Source organism: Cryptotermes secundus, unplaced genomic scaffold (genome assembly GCF_002891405.2).
Source record: "Cryptotermes secundus unplaced genomic scaffold, Csec_1.0 scaffold873, whole genome shotgun sequence".
In the NCBI taxonomy this organism is placed as follows: domain Eukaryota; kingdom Metazoa; phylum Arthropoda; class Insecta; order Blattodea; family Kalotermitidae; genus Cryptotermes; species Cryptotermes secundus.
In genome coordinates, this window is record NW_019739229.1 from 1291461 (window position 1) to 1308958 (window position 17498).

A 17498-nucleotide genomic window follows, 5' to 3' on the forward strand; every position below is an offset into this window, starting at 1 on the left:
AAGTGAGCAATCAGCCAAATGCAGGAATCAAGCTTACAGCACGTTACTTCGAAACGTCGTTTAATTTATACTGGACTACACGGCGCCACATCTTAGGCCGAAACATGTAATGAAATAGTGTCAAATAGAAGAGCAATGAACGACGTTGCAATCAAACGGAGCAGAAGCCCTAAGTCAAGAAAACATGGATATATACTTCTGCTCTCCCAGACGTCTTCATGACATATTTCTTCATCTAGGTAACCCACAAATGTATTGAATTCAAAATACAAAGTACTTCAACATTGAAGCAGGTGGTCTGTACAGTAACTGCGGTGAACAACGATTTAGCTGGGGGTTAAAGTATGAATACAAGTAAAACCCATTCATAAGGAAATTAATTTTACTTTTTATCTTAAGAAAAATTTGTAATACGAGAAAATTAGACATGGCTACCGTCGTCTACACGCAAACTATATGAACTACGAGGGCTCAGTCAACATGGGATTGTGGGCTACATCAGGGAAAGGATTTGAATTCTCAGATGGGGGACGATTCTCTCTACAAAGCGACCGGATGGGCTCGGCGACTCACCCAGTCTGCTGTCTATGGGTAGCAGATGCTGTATTCCTGGAGGAAACGCGGCCGGAGCTTGAAGGTGCCGACCTTAAAATGCGCAGTTTTCGTTCAATTCGCTTTTTGTCGTCGTGATCTGATGCTTATCTGAACACGGGAGCATATTTCATCTCATAAAGTCACAGCAGCTCCTCTAACCCAAAGCAACGTTAAAACACAAAAGAGATTGGAATATAGATTCCAATGAGTTCTGTCTATTGTATAACACTCAAAATTACAGGGTTCTTGGGCTTTGTCCATCGACCGGTATTCTAAAAACTAGAAAACACAACATTTCGAGGTGAGGTGGAGACATCTACTCCGCTGTGTTCCTTAGAAAGAACTAACCTTAATCAGCAGAGTAACGTGTCTTCCCCACGCTTGAGGACGAAAACAGATCCAGTTTCCGAAATTCTGCTGCGTCTCCACTGTGGCCAAAAAATTTTTAATAAAATGAATGGGAAGAAAATTGAAGAGCAGTACATTCGAAACTCGTTATTTGATAATCGGGTTCGATTCCAGGGCGGGGTAAGGGATTGTTCTGTTTCCCCCACCCCTTCGAGACCGGCAATTGGGCCCGCGGGACTCCTCTCCAACGGACATGGGAAGCCATTTTCCCGCAATCAAACAGCTAACACACGTTTATCATGCACATCTGGTTCCGAGGTTAAGAATTCGTGGAGATATACCCCTGTTCCCCCATGCATCTTCATACCTCGGTCCCTAGTCACGTACAGGTACAAATTTAACTTTCAGTAATCAAGTAGACTAATATTATGTTGGCTATTACACGTGCTATACTTGATACAGACGACGTTTCGGGAGTTTTAAGACGAGTTATGGGAATTGTCCTTTCCATAAAAATCTGAATTTAAGACGGCGAGTGGAAGTTACTCCAGGCATTTTACCACGTTAATGCGTTGTCTTATGATCTCACTCCGTTCTTAAGTGTCATGTTGATAGCCAGCCGCGTTGTTAGGTGGAATGCGGTCACCGAGCTCGGTGCCGGTAGACTCTGTGTTGTCCTGAGTTCGGCATACCGCGCGATTTATGTTGTCTTTTCATATTCCACGTGACTGCTCATGTTCCCTGCATTTACAGTGTTAAATCCTTCACGAATTAAGTGTATATAAATTTCGCGAGTTTACAGCCTTACGTTGTTCATGGTAATATGACACTACATCAGCCCACTCAGCTTTAATGGGGTTAAGTCCGCAGTGACGTGAAGGTACTCGGAAAACCGTCTGCTCCCTCTGCTTAGCTCTTCTGTCGATAAATCATATTGCAGTATGTAGACCCGTCGCTAAGTAATGACTCTATAAACAACGGTCATTACTAGGTAATGACAGGAACAGATTCGCAAAATGCACCAATGGACTAAATAGGAAGTGTTGTTTTCAAGGCGGTGCGTGCGGAAACTACGTGACGCAATAATAGAAGGCTGTTGAGAGAGGTGCGGTTAAGTAAGACAGTAGCTGGCCAGTAAGGACTTGAACAAGGAAGCTGAGGAAGCTACGGCGTTGGAAGCCGTTACCAGGCGACAACCGGTGAAGACAGCGGTGACTGAGAATACTTAGTGCGTGCTGTTTTGAATTACAGAGTGTATGTGTATTAGCGGAGCGCTGTGGTTACTTCTAGTTATATTCCATAAGGATTTCATATATCTAATTCACTCACACCCAGTCATTCATGGAGATGAGCCCTTTTTGAGAAGCCGCCAACTGTGCAGCTACTGAAGAAATTTTCAGCATTTTATGGAACCCGAAGGTTCATTACCGTGTGCACAAGAGCTCTCCACTGGCCCATATCCTGAGCCAGATCAGTCCACTCCATACCATCCCATCTTATCTCTCTAAGATCCATTTTAATATTGTCCACACACCTACGTTTTGGTCTTTCCAGTGGTCTCTTTCCTTCTGGCTTTCTGGCAGTCATAAGATGCGTTGTCCACAATATTACGGATTCGGGTGAGTGGTTAGCAAGAAAATACTTAGGGAGATACGTTTCGTAACCATCACCATCGCGAGGGTTAAGGACGGTCTGTTCACACAGGCACGCAAGTTTCTCATTCGGCATAAATCGCTGTTTGTTCCTGACACACACCAGTGTGAACCGCGGCGCACGCCCTCTTGTGTACTCCCGCCACAAAAGCCTGCCTCGGGGGTTTCATCTGTCTTGTCTCTCCACACTTTTTGTACGGTGTGTCCTGCATTGACCCGAAATTCGTCTGTGTACTGAATGCTTTTTATTTCCTTCCTTATAAGTCTTAATCCGGAAGAGGTGCTTAGGACGCCAGGACACAATGCGTCCTTTTGAATCGTAATGGCTCTGCTCTATTTCTTCTCTTGAACAAAGGACACTCGTCTGAAAGAATGCTAAGTTGAATCTTTCAAAATTAGGAGAGTCCAGCCGATATTTCCCAAAGCGATCAGAGAACTGAGCATTTGCAACCGGTTCCTACAGTAGCAGGACTTGGTTTCCGTCACGTGTCACTCAAAAAAAAATCTGCTGTGTTTCTCTTCGAAATATCTCTGCGACTAATTTCTCCTTTTCCTTCGATAATATAAATGGGGTTCAAGCAGATTCAAAATGAAAATTGAAAACTGAACTTGAAATGCCTGTAGTATGAACAGTTTCATTCGAAATCCAAACTTTTCTAATCTGAATTAACCACGTTCAAAACAATGTTTCGTTCTTTGCTTCTAAGTACTTGTTTTCTTGTACGCTTTACCAAAACAGCATGAGACATGAAACAGTAACGCCAATTTCATCTCACACTACCACAAGAGACTATTTAAAATATTTAGCATCGTACTGTACTGTCTGTGGGAACCCATTGCGTTAACTGCGACAGGAGCGAGGACGACAGTGGCAGCCCTAAATGGCAGTGCATTAATATTATTACGAAAAAATGTAATATACAGTCAACTGATAAAGTGCTTTTACTGCCAACGTCAAGAAGAAACGTAACTCCATCAGAGCCCAGTCTGACAAAAACGGTAAATTTGTTCTTCGAAGGGGGGCGGAGACAGATTACACCTTAAAATCAGACAGTCCATAGAATGAAGTGTTGTGAAAGGCCTTACCCTTACCCTATAATTACCCTTAGAAACTACCCTTATAATTTACCTATTTTAGATGTTTTTATATACAGTATGTATTGAGTTTCAAGAGCTGCATTTTTGTGAAATTCTTTATGAAATCACAGGATACAGGATATCTGCTGCCTGAAAACAGGATGAATTATATTACATTAAGTTTCCCGGGTAGAAAACCCGGGGAGAGAGAAGCAGTGCCGGATGATCCCAAATTGATATAATTATGTTTAAAGACGTGTTAAGGGATTTTGAGTGGGAATCGCATATCCTCTGACACACACACAGTAGTATTAGTCAATCAATTAGTCACGAACGTAACTGACAAGGAGGATAATCGTTCAATTGTAACTTACGTTACAAAGTATGTTAAGAGCTTAATTTTAATTTAAAGTTAGTTAGAAACGGTACTAATTGGGACGACTAAATTGAACTAGTTAAACGGTCCATCCTCCAGAGCTCGGATTATTCGATGCTGTGCTGACGAATGCCGAACTGACCGAACTCTACAAGACTTCGCCGAGACATTATCCAGCACTCTTGCGTGGTTTTGTAAGTACAGATCTGTCACAGCCACTCTTCTGGAGTATGTGTAGAGGGGGAAAGTGATTGAAGTAAACAGGGATTGTGTTACTGTTATAACTTTCTTCTTAGTTACTAGTGGGGTGGGACTAAGTCCCTTTTATTGCGGCCACTTCTGGCCTATTGTACCAGCCCCAGATGATAGGTGAGGGTGATTGTGGAGCAATTGGTGGAATGAAGATTGGCAGGGGAAACCGAAGTACTCGGAGAAAACCTGCCCCAGCGCCACTTTGTCCATCACAAATCCCACTTGACCAGACCCGGGATCGAACCCGGACCGCCGCGGTGGGAAGCGAGCGACTAACCGCTTGAGCTATGGCGCGGCCTTGTGTTATTGTAAGTTATTTATAATTTAATAATTATTTGAGTTTGATTAAATAATAATATTGCTATTATTGTTGCGAGGGAGATTATATTGGTAGGGGATGAAAGTAAAGAGGAGACGTAATATCGCGCAAGTCGTCCTTACCTTTATAAACGTTCGCTACAATTAAGTTTACTATTAATTATGTTAATTAAGAATTATTACGTACAAGCTGCAAGTTATAAATATGGAGTAAACAGTCGGTCACATTTTTACATTCAGAAAGTGAGATAATTTTTTTTTCTTGCTGTGTGGACACGATGCAGCATTCGCTACTTTTGCTTCAATTTGGCTGATTCAGCTACAGCGGCATGTTTTTGGCAATCTGAGATTTGACAGCTGGTGCAAGCTACAACTCAGGAGTAGGGCGGCCAGAGACGCTCGCTATGAGGATGATCCATAAAGAAACTGTCAGAAGTGCCGTTAAGTCTTTAAGATGTAGAATCACGCAGAAAATTAATATTATTGGGAAATGTAAGTTTCTGGTGAAGTCACAAATTTTAAGCTTGACCAGTAAGGTCTGTTTCTGGGAGCAGCTTCCTCTTGGAAATTTGACCTTGAAGAAAATCGCTACTCTGGAGAGTTCGTTCGCTAAGTTAGTTGTCTTCCAAATTCTGAATTATACGGACGCAAAACCCGGTCACATCGCCATACCAACTAGTGCATTGTTAATTTTATACCAGATAACTTACCAAATGTGAAAGTAAGTTGATAAAAGGATAAATATAGTGTTAAGGAGTGAGCAACTGAGACAGTATTAAGATGAATCTCGTTTGGCATTAAAAGCACAGTCAAGTAAGTAAAGTGAAGCTATCCCTGTAACAGGCCGTGGAGGCCCATAAGGTTGTGAGATGCTGAGGTTCCCACATTGTCTAGACAGCCGGCTCAAAGATGGCGGTAAGATTATCAGCCTTACGCGCTGGCCACACTTTACACCCCAGGAACATTTCTGGTACTCTTTTCTGCTAGAGGCTGAGTCGACCCCAGGACCATAGTGCACTTTACATCCCAGGAACACTTCTGGTACTTTTTCTGCTAGAGGCTGAGTCGACCCCAGGACCATAGTGCGGCTGGAAGGATTAAGTAAATTGAAAAAAATCCAATGACCTCATCGGGACTTGAACCCGCGATCTTCCGGCTTGTAGCATAGAGCCTCAACCAACTACGCTACAGCGTGCCCTCATTAAAAACACAGTAAACATCAATAAAATCTTCAAATAATTAGTGATTTTGATAAGTTGTTAGCACCAGTTTCTTCCCGTACTGCCGGAGTGAGGCCCTGTCCGCCCCTGGGATTACAGATCAGCTGTACCAGTCCCTGAGCAGAACGGCCTGACCCCTCATATGTTCCCGGTTGTTAGTTACGTAGGTACACCTCCTGGCGCCCAAGTCAACACTCCCTCGCTTCCCAATTTAACTTACCCATGCTGCAACAAGGTGGGGCAGGTGGCCGGTGAGACAACAGTAGTCGCAGCGCAAGGTGAGAATCAGCATAGAACTTGGAGTAGCCCCAAAAGCGATGAAGCAGCGTGGGGCCGGTTAGATGCCCCCCAACCCCTGTACCGTAACAGAAGCATGTTCTAGGCACGTATCGAGGAAGAAATATAATTTATGTGGTGGGAACAAGAATCAGATAAATTTAATTAAATTTACAAGTTCGAACGAGAGTACCATGTCTCTTATTAGTGCGCAAGATATTAATATTCATGGAGTAAGTTTTCGTGAAAATTATTAATAATCCTTTGATATATTATCGAAAACTTTTTTTATTCAGAACGGTCCACGTCATCAACTGAGAATATCTCAAATCACAAGGCTGCATCTTTTATGCTCTGTTTATCTTGTTTATCTGTTTATCTTGCATTTTACATTGAATGCTTATGAGTAAGTAAAGGTACGTGGCCGCTCCATAGCTCAAGCGGTTAGTCGCTGGCTTCCCACCGCGGCGGCCAGGGTTCGAATACGGGTCTGATCAAGTGGGATTTGTGGTGGACAAAGTGGTGTTTGGGCGGGTTTTCTCCGAGTACTTCTGTTTCCCCTACCAATCTTCATTCCACCAAATTCTCCATCATCATAATCACCCGGGGCAGTCTACAATAGGCCAGTCAGTGGCCGCCGTGCCGAGTGGACCCAGTTGGACTCCACCCCTCATGAAGCGAATTAAAAAAAGCAAAGGTATAGTTTTTAATTCTTGACTCCTATACTAGATTGAGGTGAGTGGTCAGCTTCATGTCCTGACTGCTTTACCTCCGGGGAAATAGTTCCCGGTACCCTTTCGATAGGAGGCTGGGTGGGCCCCAGAGCTGGTCTGGATGCTTTTGGGATTAGAAAAATCTTGCCCTGCAAGGAATCGAACCCGAGCCGTCCAACAATAGTAAGTTATTCCGACTCCAGCTGATCTCTACTGTAACGTTTTTATTCTGCCTATATAGAAGTTAAACAGTTTTGGTGATTGTTGAACCTGTGATAAGCTGTGCGCGATTGTAATAGACATCAGTGTGCTGCAACTGCCGACATGAGTAGACACCTATGCACTATTTCAAAGGATAATTGCAGTTCTCTGCAAGCAGAACAGAATTAGCCATTTTCCATCCCAGGTCTGGGTTGGAATTTACCATGCTTGATGGCTGGCAATACAGGCCCTTAACAGAGAATAAGTCACATTTTAGCAAGTAAGATCCAGTTAACATTTCACTTCACACATCATCTGCATTAAGGATTATGTCTTCTGGCTTGCTCCATCTTCAATTGATTTGAATTTATCAATACTTTTTCACATGAATCATAAGATAAGACAGACGGATTGGCTGAGGCAAATAATTGTTGCTTTAACATTAAATACCTCTGCATTTCCAACAGATTTTACTTAACATGTTCATATGATTCCTAGAACAGACGTCATAGTTCCAGAGAGCATTAACCATCTGTCGTTATGATATAGAAGAAATGTTTTTCCTCTGGCTTAGAAATTGTGTTCCTAAATATTAATCTACACGAAAGAAATTCGTGTTTGTGGATACCAGGATGTCTCCCTTAACAGCAGCGGACTTAGAACAACTAAAGAATCAAAGATAAAGAATTCCAGTAGCTTTCGGATGTAGATAGAAAAAACTAAATTGAAAACCAACTGCCGCAAAGAACTTTAGTCCATTACGTGGGTGTCTAAACTTCTTACCCACTCTCTTGCTACGTACAATTGGACAGTTATTGCGAACGTGACGGAGGGACGGAGCCTCGCTGCTCAGCCTTTCGAGACTTCGGTTCGATATTCTTGTTCTCTCTGGACAGGTGCAATTTGGACACGGCGCTCCAACTCAAGAAGTGATGCTGAGAAAACTCGTCAGTTCCCAGAAACTTTTCCATGAACTAAAGGAAAATGCGTTCCAGATTTTGGATCATGTGACAAAACCATACAGATCGGTCGTCTATGGCTTAAAGTTGTTAGAAAATAAGATCAAAACATTTTCTCCCGATCTTTCATGCCTGCTTATTGTAACCATGCGTAAAATGAGCAGGTAGACATGTTCTTATTGCAGGTTTTGGCACCCATTCAGGCCATATCGGAAACACACTCCTGTTTAATGAGTATGGTAGTCATAGTACCAAAGGTTAGGTAAGAAAAGGCTTCTTTTGGATTTACCAGGTTATCGCTACTTTGCCAGTCCATTGGCGCTGGCTGCTGCCTAGAAATAGAAAACACTCCTATTGTTGCGTACAAGTCGGTCGCACGGTGTTTATCGAGTCGTTGCCTAGCAATGGTTTGAGAAAATCCGTCACAATATTAAGAAGTGGATATAGAAGTCAAATTCTTAATCTGGGCACTACGTGGAAGTGTACGGTCAACTTCACGTTCCTCCCGCCTTATCACAGGGGAAGAGACACTAATGCCCTTTGGATTGGACGCTAGGCAAAATTCACAAACACACTGGAGGAACTCCGTCCGTGCCGAAAATCGATATCCGGACATATCGCCCGCATCCAGTCACTATGTAATCTGAGCTACTCTGACTTGCTAAGACAGCAATGAAATTCCGTTACACAGCTAATTGGAAAATGTTGTTGACCAGTGGATATAAGGACATGAAAATACCATATATATATATATATATATATATATATATATACATACACTTTACAATACAAGAAGCGAAGAGAACATGTTCGCGCACGCGTGTGGGCACCTTATTTCATAGAATAAGTCTCTACTTTTACCTGCTGAACATATATAGCGAAGAGAGTGGGGGCAGGAACGTAAAAGGTCAAATAAAACACGAAGAAAACTGCAAGAGTGTCATCCCTTGGCGGGCATTTCGGTGATAAAACCTTGTAAGTATCTTTCTTTTGTATTGCTCTGGTCCACTTCCTAAGCTGATATACGAGCAGGGACTCAGTCCACAGCAAAGATTTCAGCAAAAAGCTTCAGTTTTATGACGCCCGTATGGGATTTTGTCTCCTCGATAGTCGACATATTTATCTTTATTTCTTATGAGTGTAACCAAAAACAGTTTCCAATATGAATGTATCTCTTCCGCCTTAAAGGTTCCCAAAACGGAATAACTTCGTTGATATGCACTATTTGTCTTTCATATAATTATCGTTAATTCTGGTCTCAGTTTATGTAATGATTGGCAGGTTCAGCAGAAGGATAATCGTCTGCCGGATTCCAGTGTTTAAAGCAACTTTAGGCTGTTTCCTTAATGTAATGTATACTATGTATGTGTTGACGGCCTCTGTGGTCTAGTGGTCAGAGGTTCCAGGTTCGATTCCCGCTGCTACCATATTTTCTGAGAAATAGTGGGTCTGGAACGGGGTTCACTGGGCCTCGTGAGGATAAATGAATAGCTATTTCATGGGAATAGTGGCTGCGGTCTAGAACACCGAGATTAACGGCCGTGGGAATTCGTTGCGCTGACCACGTGACACCATCTGTCAGCTAAAGTAGACACTAACTTCGCCGATAAGCGGCGGTCGCTCGGTCGGTATAGTTCGCTTGCAGACTCAAGTCACGGAGTTGTGTTTTATTGTTTGTATACTAAGTATGTTGCCATCTTCCCACAGAACTAGAGGAATGTTTCCTAAAATAACAACAGACAAGTAATTATTTAACTTGGGGCTTCCTACATCAGGTTAATTTATGAACTACATATATTCCCGTGGGTTTGTTATATGGAGCTTCCCCGGGCACAGAATAGAGAGAGTCAATCATCTCCACACTTTTGTAAGAGTACAGGACGTTGGAAATTTTAACCAAGAAGAGATTTAATTGTAAATTTCCTAAAAAGAATATTAAGGAGAATCAGTATGTAGGTCGCAAATGGAAATAAAATGTTAAACATGTGATGCTTGAACTTAGAACATTTATTCCTTGACATTTCCTCCACCAACACTGATACACTTGCCCCACAGCTTTACCAGTGCGTCTAAACCCGCAGTATAGAAGTCTTTTGACTGCTGTCTCACCCACTTCCGCACCTCCGTTTCAACTTCTTCGTCATGAGAGAAAATTTTCAACTTTTGTTAACGTAGATGTGAACCGCTTTCTCACCATAAACAGGAAACATTTATTTATGAATATCCTTCGCATTGAGGATTTTGCTCGCCAAAAACGCATAACAGAACGCTGCTCTTCGGTAGGACACACCTCAAGCATCGATCCCATTTTGACTACTGAAATCAGCCCCTTTACTTACGCATGCGCGTCTGCTACCTAGACTGTCATGAAGATGGACTGTGCTCTTACCTAGAAATACGCTTAGAAAATCTATTACGTCCATTACAGCTGATTTACTTCCATTTGTGATCTGTCTTCCCTCTTACTTTTCGAATGTTTTACTCCGACCTTGCTTTACCCACTGAAGGCGTCAGTTCAGTGCTGGTGTCCTGCATTGTCTCTCTGATCCATTTGTGATATATTCATCAAGAGTACATATATAGAGCGCTCATATTTGAATAAACCAACTGTACTCATTTTTATTGAACACAAGAAAATTATTGAAGATAATTGTTTAACGACGGTATATTTTTATATTTTGTTACCTCTGTTCTCTCAGTTGTGTTACATTAACGTGTGATAAGCATTCCTACAATGATAAACGGGCAGTTCTGACAAGAATCCTTGACGTTTATTTTTACTTTCTCGCTTATTTTGAATATGTATGCCAAGTTACTGAGATTGTGAAAATCTTAAGATACGGGTCTTGACTGATTTATGCGTTTCCAGCCGTCAGCGTAAGAAGTGACTCTTGGAATGCCGCCTGTCCGTCTCTATGTTTGGATGTGCTGCTCACAAGAGCTCGAACGTTCGGTACGACTTTATTTGCATTCGACATTTAAGACTTTCCCCATCACTAGTCCATGCGCAGTGATTATCAATATTCTATCTCCAAAGATATTTGCCATTCACGGAGCAACATAAAACAAAATTCCGATTTTCTTGAAAACGACTGTAAAAATTTTAATTAAATTTTTGTAATATGTAGAGACCATCTGCATGAATAGAAGCGTATCTCAGATGTCTTCGGGAAGATGACGGAAGTCACATTAAGGGCCCAAATGTTGAAACATGCTTTACCGGTACGACGTCTTCCATTAATGTAAGTAATCTGTCTCTGGCTCTACAGTTCTTAGTTGGACCTTGGCCGATTTTTCGGTTTCTTAGTTCCATACTCAGTCGGTAGGACTCCTTGGACGGGCAATCAGCCTGTGGCAAGGCCACTACGGTCACTACCTACACACAGAATAAACGCAAACAAACATCCATGCCTCGAGTCGGTTTAGAACCCACGATCCCAGTGTTTGATCGGGCGAATACCGTTCATGCCTTAGGCCACTGTGATCGGCCTTAGTAAAGTATATGACAGATACTGCTGCTTTCGTGGAATATCTAAACATACATTGAGTGGCCGTCATTAAGGCCAGAACGCTGGACTCTACTGCTGTTAACTTCAAGGATGTGTCTCAGCGTGCTTCATCATAGAATTGGCATTCGATTAGAATAATGAAGTCAGTTGGAAAAGTAAGAATAATTGATCAGGTCAAACAACTTTTTGACCGAATGTTAGAAGTCCGACTGTAATTCTGTTTTGACTTGATATTAAGAAGGCTGAGTTTGAAAATACGTCAGGTCTGTTGGCTTCATAACCACAACAGTAAATCTTATGGTACAGTTAAAGGTAAAGTTGTCGCTGTGCTTAACTAATTAATAACTATTTCATAAAGACGTATTGGGAGTGGGTGTATAGACCCACGTTTTCACGCTTCACGCCACTGCCGCTTTACCCCCGGCGAAAGATCCCCCGGTAACCTTTGGATATGAGGCAGGGTAGGCCCCAGAGTCTGTCTAGATAAAATGGAGAAATGAAAGTTCTTGATGCTACAGGGAATCGAACTCAGACTCTTCGGTCATGCAGCCCGTAGCCAGTCGCTACACCGACTGCACTATCCCGTCTCTTTGCGCAGTTAGAGCTCAGTCGATTTATGGAGTGTGATGTCTGGAAAGTTTGCCCGTTATATCTTCAGAAGGTTTTGTTCTTCTCGAAGAATCTGAAGTCCTCAATTTATTCAAAAACGCTCGTTAAGAACAAACCCTGATTCCTTTCAACGGAAAGAGCGATGTTCCGATTTCGCGCTCTAAGAAAATCAGTAGGAGGAAGGTATCGCTCTCAGATGACGTTGGCTTCGGCTTCTCGAAGATTCTGTAGGACCACATCCTCTGGCGTTTATATGTTGCTACTTTAAATGTGCTCTTAGGAACTCAGGCCATATGCAGATCGATACCTTTCTCATGAAGTCCTTCTTACTTCTTTAGGACAGAAGAATTATGTTACTTCAAATGCGTAAGCAGCACGTTAGCTCCGAAGCGTTCGTAATAATGTAGGAGACTGCAGCGTCCAGTACGAAACACAGACTGATGTGAAGGATCACAATCCACAAGACAATAATCATGACATTTACAGCATTTAGAACTTTATATTGCGCACAGGATAAATTGTATTGAGTGTCTGACGACAGTGAATATTGAAGTGGAAACTATACGTGATAAGGTTACGTCTTATCTCTCGAATTGCGTAAGTTCCGCGCAGTTTTATATGCTAATTAACATAACAGAAACTTCACAAGAACAACTTTTGCAACAGCCTGTGACATATTCATATAAGGGGCATCTCTTTCGTGCAGGAATTTTAGAATTCCTAAAGCACACACACATGTGGATAACTGGACGTATCTTTGGTTTGCAGATAAATGGAATATCCTTGTTCTGGCTGCCCCAGATACCAGTATGCAACGTCTTACTTTTGGGAGTGACATGGAGCGCTTGTCACTTCTCTGCTGGACGCGTCTCCCAGACAGAGAGTCGCTTCGTACAGCCTGTCGCATGTCATCTTCTCTGGAAGAGGACCCCAGGGAAGGGAGTTTTGAAAAATGTAGATAATGGAATTGCGGATCGTCTGGATGGAGCGCTGCAGGACTGTTTGCTCCAGAAGGTAAGAAGCAATTTCCATTCCGAACGAGAATCCAGAGGTTTCGGTCTAGTTCTCTGTACAATGTAAAGTTTCCCTCTGATTAATTAAGAACCACATCTTGAAAAAATGTAGGGAAGTGGAGGTATAGAGCCGAATCTTTGAACTAGATCGATAATAGTGTTCAGCATCACGCTCCTACCGCTTTACTCCCTAGGAAGTTCCCCGGTGCCGTTTGTTAGGATGCTGTGGAATAGAGGAATACCTCTCTCTTCTCTGAAGCAGTTGATGTTTTACTTACTCATGGAGCTGAGGAAATTCTGCAGCTACTCAAGAATTTCTCAGCATTTTATGAAACCAGAAGGTTCATTACCGTGTACACAAGAGCCCTCCACTTGTCCCTATCCTGAGCCAGATCAATCCAATCCATTCCATCCTATTTCTCTAAGATTCATTTTAATATTGTCCACCCACCTACGTCTTTGTCTTGCCAATGGTCTCTCTTTATTTCTGGCTTTCCCACTAGTATCCTATATGCATTACTCGTCTCCCCCATTCGTGCTACATGCCCTGCCCACCTCATCCTCCTTGACTCATACTTCACTTCCGACCTTATTGAATATATTTAAGAAGAAGGAGGTTTTATGATAATGCGATTTGCAGAGGTAGTCTTCTGCGGTATAGGCGCACACAGGGCACGTAATTGGTCACGTGATCATGTGTTGGCACTCTGTTACCTGTTGAGTAACTGCACACTCTGCGCTCTCTAGAAGTTACCCCCAGTTTCTCTGTGTTCCAAGACCCGCCCTTTGTCTCGGGTAATTACATTACGATAGACATGCATAGTCTGAGTAGCGCGTTAAATATATCCTCAGTGGATTATTAATGCCATGCTGGTTGGAAACATGAAGTAACTTTAACATTCTCCAGTATCCTGTAGAAACTGAAGAAGATTAATACCAGCGCATGAATTCACCTTCTGTCATATCAAGGCCCACACCCTCTAAGGCTTAGTAGAGATTTCAGCGCCATGAATTCTTAAATGTGTGTGCTGTGTGGAAAGATCAGCTTTTCCACCTTTAAAATTTTAAAACAATCTTAAGAAAAAGTAAAGTTACCCCTGTAACAGGCCGTGAAGGCTAATAGGGTTATGAGAGTTCGAGGTTCCTACATTTTCTATAGAATCAGCTCACAGATGGCGGTGAGGTCAACCTTACCCTTTAACCCCAGGAATATATCTGGTACTCAATTTTGTTAGAGACTGAGTCAACCGTAGGGTCATAATGTGGCTGGAAGGATTAAGTCAGTGAGAAAAATTCAATGACCTCATCGGGAATCGAACTCACGACCTTCCGGCTTGTAGCATAATGCTTCAACTACGCTGCCGCATGTCCCTTTAAAATCATCATACTTTAAATTTCTCTCAATTTATATTTATCAGGATTTTACAAATGTTGTGCTGTTTCGAAAATTATAATAAATTCAGTTTTAAGGAAGAAACTCGGCTTCAGAGTGACCCAGAATAAAGAGTAAAATATAGAGTTTCATCTGTGTGCTGTGTGGGAGGGAGTGTGATGGGCCACACCTTCTGCCTCTTGCAGTTCTGCCACGTCAAGCAGATCTTCGGGCAGCTCTTCTTAAAGGCGGTCGAAAGGTGTGGGAACTTCATTTGGTGTAACAAAAGCCAAACCTATCAGTTTGTGTAATTTCGTTTTCAATTCTCCCCTCTCAGGACGCAAGTAGAACTTTTCAAACCTCTTCCCAGAATTGCATTAAAAATACTCTGGCAAAAGTGAAATCGTTGCGCCCGGAAGAAACGTCCCTACTCATTTTTATTACCTGTTCCCCGGACCAAGGAACTCCACTCTTTAACTATCTGCTTCACACGTGTTGGCACGGCTGCGTGTGTTATTTTCGATTAAGTTTTTTTAATAAAGCACAGATGAATATGAATGTATTACCATCATGAAATGTCAAACAGTAAACTCCGTGGCCTGTAGTCCGCAAGCGAACTATAGCGACCGAACGACCGCCGCTTGTCGGCGAAGTTAGTGCCAACTTTAGCGGATAGAGGGTGTCGCGTCGTCAGCGCAACGAATCCCCACGGCCGTTAATTTCGGTTCTCTAGACCGGAGCCGCTACTTTTCCATTGAAGTAGTTCCTCAGTTAGCCTCACGAGGCTGTGTAGACCCCGTTCCAGACTCACTACTTCTCAGAAAATCTTTTAAAGCCGGGAATGGAACCAGGATCTCTGGATCTGTAGGCAGAAACTCTGACCACTAGACCACAGAGGTGGTCCATGATATGTCAATACTAACGTTAAATGCATCGGCTTGCTATGAACACCCTATTCATGAGCCGTGTATTGATTCCCACTTGTTAGTAGATGGATAATTCTTGCATAAATACAAATGCGAGAACCTCTTTCCTTTATTGTAATCATTACATGTTAAGAGCTGCTCCCTTGTAAGTTGACTGTATTACTTACTCATGGAGGAGCCGCCAATTCTGCAGCTACTCAATAATTTCCCAGGATTTTATGGAACCCGAAGGTTCATTTCCGTGTTCAGAAGAGCCCTCCACTGGTCCCTATCAAATCTATAACATCTCATCCGATCTCTCTAAGATCCATTTTAATATTGTCCGCCCACCTACGCCTTGGTCTTCCCAGTGAACTCTTTCTGGCTTTTCCAGCAATATCCTATATGCATTCCTCGTCTCCACCATTCGCGCTACATGCCCTGCCTCCTTGACTTGATCATTCTAATTATACTTGGAGAAGAGTACAAGTTATGAAGCTCCTCATTATGCGGTTTTCTCCAACCTCCTGTCACTTCATCCCTCTTCGGTCCAAATATTCACCCCAGCACCCTGTTCTCAAACACCCTCAGTCTGTGTTCCTCCCTTAATGTCAGAGACTACGTTAACTGTATATTTGATTAAATTTGCGCGTACCGTAATTACGATGTGTATTGAAGTTATCAGCTGTGTAGCTTTATTCTGAAGGTGGCCTTCACTTGTTACCGCACGTAATTAATATCGCAAGCGCCTCTTTCGATACAATCGCAATTTTGCGCTCTGGAACCAATCTCCAAAGTCCATGTTTCTTTAGCTAGACTACTCATAGTCACTGGGTAGCGACTTATGATAGCTATGCTCTTAAATATCGACTGTGAGTGAAATTCATCCTACGGTCCTGGTGCTGCCGAGATGCACAGCTATGCTTCCTTGAGGGAAAGAGACAACCCCATTTTTCGTGATCAGGGGGTGATAATATGTCAGTTCCGTGAGCTGTATACAGCGATGTTTCACGATCACAACAATTCCTCACATGCGGGCCCGTTGCAATGCCGAAGAGTGCATCACATAACCTACCACTCTTGGTGAAAAATTGTATTCGTGGAACGTCCCATGGTCAATTACAGTGGCCTTGAGGTCTAAGGCATCAACCGTCTTCCTCTGCTCGAACACTGTGATCGTGTGTTCGAATCCCATTCGAGACGTGGATTTCTGTTTGTGTTTATTCTGTATTTGTATTGTTGTGTGTCTAGGTAGCGGCCTTGCGACGGGTTGATCCCCCATCCAAGGAGTCCTTCTGACTGTATATAGGATTACGGAACTGAAAGAGCGGTTAAGGCCAGAAGGGCTGTAGAGCCACAGAGACGGAAAAAGAGAGAGAGAAGCGACAAATGAGTTAAGAATCTTGAGTTAAAAGTTTTGGGTCACAGCTCTCGTGGGCTATAAAGCCGAGGGTAAAATTTCTGATACCAATTTCAGTATATTGTATTAGACTAAAAGAATCACTGGTTTAGGCATGAATGAATGCATGAAGGGTGAGCCATAGTGCTGCTGGAAGGATTAAGTAAATTAAAAAAAAATCCACCTTATCGGGACTCGAACTCGAGACCTTCCAGCTTGCAGCATAATGTCTCAACCAACCACGCTGCCTCATGCCCTAAACAAATTTTATTCCCATATAAAATTATGACATCTATAGCATTTTATATTTACATCTTATTCAGCAGTGAAGAAGAGAGTTTCCCAATGAATGGTAGCAAGCAGTACTCGAATTCAATCTGCCCTTTATTTCGTCAAGAATCGAACTTGAATTTGTTACTGTCATGCCAAAACATGTGAACTTCGCCATATTTCCAAAGGCTCGATTAACTTTTAAACGCCCCTGCTTGTATGAAGCCTCTTTTAACTGTACCGTTAGAAGTTTCTATGAGAGAGTGGAGGTGCGTAGAATTTTAGGTTATGTTTATAGATGTGATTGGTTCCGGAGGTAATTCTATTTCTTCTTCCAAAATAGGACAGGGAATTAATGAAACGGGTGGTAATTCCTCTGTGGAAATAACGTACAAATTTTTTTAATGTTTGTTCCAGCTTAACAGTCGTTGTTTC

General features: G+C 42.5%; 1 long non-coding RNA gene across 2 annotated transcripts in view; it reads left to right on the forward strand.

Annotated features, from left to right (window-relative positions):
- LOC111871809 overlaps positions 1 to 17498 on the forward strand; it is a 260141-nt gene that overhangs the window by 132597 nt on the left and 110046 nt on the right. For both annotated transcript variants that reach the window (XR_002844100.2, XR_002844101.2), the window contains exon 3: positions 12873 to 13118. This is a non-coding gene — a long non-coding RNA (uncharacterized LOC111871809). The remainder of the gene's footprint in view (positions 1 to 12872; positions 13119 to 17498) is intronic.